The sequence below is a fragment of the Capricornis sumatraensis genome, chromosome 18 (genome assembly GCF_032405125.1).
Source record: "Capricornis sumatraensis isolate serow.1 chromosome 18, serow.2, whole genome shotgun sequence".
Classification (NCBI taxonomy): domain Eukaryota; kingdom Metazoa; phylum Chordata; class Mammalia; order Artiodactyla; family Bovidae; genus Capricornis; species Capricornis sumatraensis.
In genome coordinates this window covers 67499978-67502974 of record NC_091086.1, presented here as the reverse complement: position 1 = coordinate 67502974, position 2997 = coordinate 67499978, and the positions used below count along the sequence as shown (strand labels likewise).

Genomic DNA, 2997 nt, shown 5'->3' with positions numbered 1-2997 from the left:
GAAGACAACTTGCTAAAATTATTAACGCTCAATACATCTCTCAAAAGTTAAAAGCAATAAAATCTAGGCATGGCACTGATTAGAATACACACAATATATACTCCATGAATGATGAACCCTGTCAACTTTAAATGAGGTTCACTAATATATTAGGTTCTCTGCTATGCATTTTAAATCCATACTCTTAATGGACTTAAGTCCATACTCTTAATTTTAAGTCCATACTCTTACTTGGAGAAGGCGATGGCACCCCACTCCAGTACTCTTGCCTGGAAAATCTCATGGACAGAGGAGCCTTGTAGGCTGCAGTCCACGGGGTTGCTAAGAATTGGACACAACTGAGCAACTTCTCTTTCACTTTTCACTTTCATGCATTGGAGAAGGAAATGGCAACCCACTCCAGTGTTCTTGCCTGGAGAATCCCAGGGACAGGGGAGCCTGGTGGGCTGCCATCTATGGGGTCGCACAGAGTCGGACATGACTGAAGCGACTTAGCAGCAGCAGCAACTCTTAATTTGCCCATACAACAACCTGAAGACACAGAAATCACTGTTTCCCTCCTCCATCGACTATGACACTCAGTGGTAACTTATTCACTCACTAAAAAATGGAAAAGGAGAGTGAAGAATTAGTCTTGTTGAGATACAACTATTAAGCTATTCAGCTAAGTAATGAAACTTATCCCAAAGCCGATAGATAATATTAATTGCAAAAATTTAAGGGTGCAATTTTTTTTTCTGTGTAGTGATGTATTATATTACCAAGCTATATTTGGAGGAGAGATAATATATAAAGAACGAAACACTTGAAACTCTGCCATAAAAACTACGTTCTTGTGTTTGTATGGCTATGTGAGTGAGTATGTATACAATTTTTTGCCTTGATTTTCTTCTTAACCTTCAGCACCATGAATATTGCCCATATAATCAACTCTTCTTCGAAAAGACAACTCACAGCTACCTAATATTCTTTTGGATAAAGGTGCCATTGCATGCCTATACATCTACTATGTGTTTAACATTATAATAAGTCCCCTACATACAAATTTTAAAGTTGCAGACTTTCAAAGATGCAAGTGTGCATGCTAGCCCCTATATGCCAACTGTCGTACTATTGTTGTTGTTCAGTTGCTCAGTCATGTCCGTCTCTTTGCAACCCCATAGAATGCAGCGAGCCAGGCTCCCCTGTCCTTCACCATCTCTAGGAACTTGCTCAGACCCATGACCAATGAGTCAGTGATGCCATCTAAACATCTCATCCTCTGTTGTCCCATATCCTCCTACCTTTAGTCTTTACCAGCATCAACGTCTTTTCTTTTTTTTTTTCTGGGTATAGGGTACTTTTATTGATGGTACGTGACAAGGCAGGGCTCGCTAAGCCCCTCCCTTTCCTCAGGGCCTTGGGGATGGAAATGTGTGGAGGTCAGGAGATTCTCAGTGTGGTGGAGGTGGGGCAGGACTCCCCAGCAGCTGAGGAACTCTCTCTTCCTCTCATGCTCCTGCTGGGGCTGGGGGTCCAGGGACCTTACTCCTTGGAGGCCATGTGGACCATGAGGTCCACCACCCTGTTGCTGTAGCCGAATTCATTGTCATACCTGGAAATGAGCTTGACAAAGTGGTCGTTGAGGGCAATGCCAGCCCCAGCATCGAAGGTAGAAGAGTGAGTGTCGCTGTTGAAGTCGCAGGAGACAACCTGGTCCTCAGTGTAGCCTAGAATGCCCTTGAGAAGGCCCTCTGACGCCTGCTTCACCACCTTCTTGATCTCATCATACTTGGCAGGTTTCTCCAGGCAGCAGGTCAGATCCACAACGGACACGTTGGGGGTGGGGACGCGGAAGGCCATGCCAGTGAGCTTCCCGTTGAGCTCAGGGATGACCTTGCCCACGGCCTTGGCAGCGCCAGTAGAAGCAGGGATGATGTTCTGGGCAGCCCCTCGGCCATCACGCCACAGCTTCCCGGAAGGGCCATTCACAGTCTTCTGGGTGGCAGTGATGGCATGGACAGTGGTCATATGTCCCTCCACGATGCCAAAATGGTCGTGGATGACCTTGGCCAGGGGGCCAAGCAGTTGGTGGTGCAGGAGGCATTGCTGACAATCTTGAGGGTGTTGTTATACTTCTTGTGGTTCACGCCCATCACAAACACGGGGGCCCCAGCAGAAGGTACAGAGATGATGACCCTCTTGGCGCCACCCTTCAAGTGAGCCCCAGCCTTCTCCATGGTAGTGAAGACCCCAGTGGACTCCACCACGTACTCAGCACCAGCATCACCCCACTTGATGTCGGCAGGATCTCGCTCCTGGAAGATGGTGATGGCCTTTCCATTGATGACGAGCTTCCCCTTCTCTGCCTTGACTGCCGTGGAACTTGCCGTGGGTGGAATCATACTGGAACATGTAGACCATGTAGTGAAGGTCAATGAAGGGGTCATTGATGGCAACGATGTCCACTTTGCCAGTATTAAAAGCAGCCCTGGTGACCAGGCGCCCGACGCGGCCAAATCCGTTCACTCCGACCTTCACCATCTTGTCTCAGGGATGCGGCTGGCACAGCACAGAAGTTACGGCTATCTGTCGAACGGGCAGGAGCAGAGAGCCTCAACGTCTTTTCTAATGAGTCAGCTCTTCTCATCAGGTGGCCAAAGTAATGAGCTTCAGCTTCAGCATCAGTCCTTCCAATGAATATTCAGGATTAATTTCCTTTAGGATTAACTGGTTTAATCTCCTTGCAGTCCAAGGGACTCTCAAGAGTCTTCTCCCACACCACAGCTCAAAAGCATCAGTTATCCAGTGCTCAGCCTTCTTTATGGTCTAACTCTTCAATCCATACGTGACTACTGGAAAAACCGTAACTTTGACTATATGGACCTTTGTTAGCAAAGTAATATTGCATGGTATTACTATACTTTTCAAGGTACTGTAAGATTTAAAATGTTTTCTTTACTTTTCTATGTACATACTATTTTTGTAAAAAATATTACAAACCTGTTACAGTACAGA

The 2997-nt window shown here is 46.4% G+C and overlaps 1 pseudogene; it reads right to left on the bottom strand.

The window, feature by feature from the left end:
- Nucleotides 1-1339: 1339 nt before the first annotated feature.
- LOC138094397 (glyceraldehyde-3-phosphate dehydrogenase pseudogene) lies at nucleotides 1340-2566 on the bottom strand (annotated as a pseudogene).
- Between the last annotated feature and the right edge of the window lie 431 nt (nucleotides 2567-2997).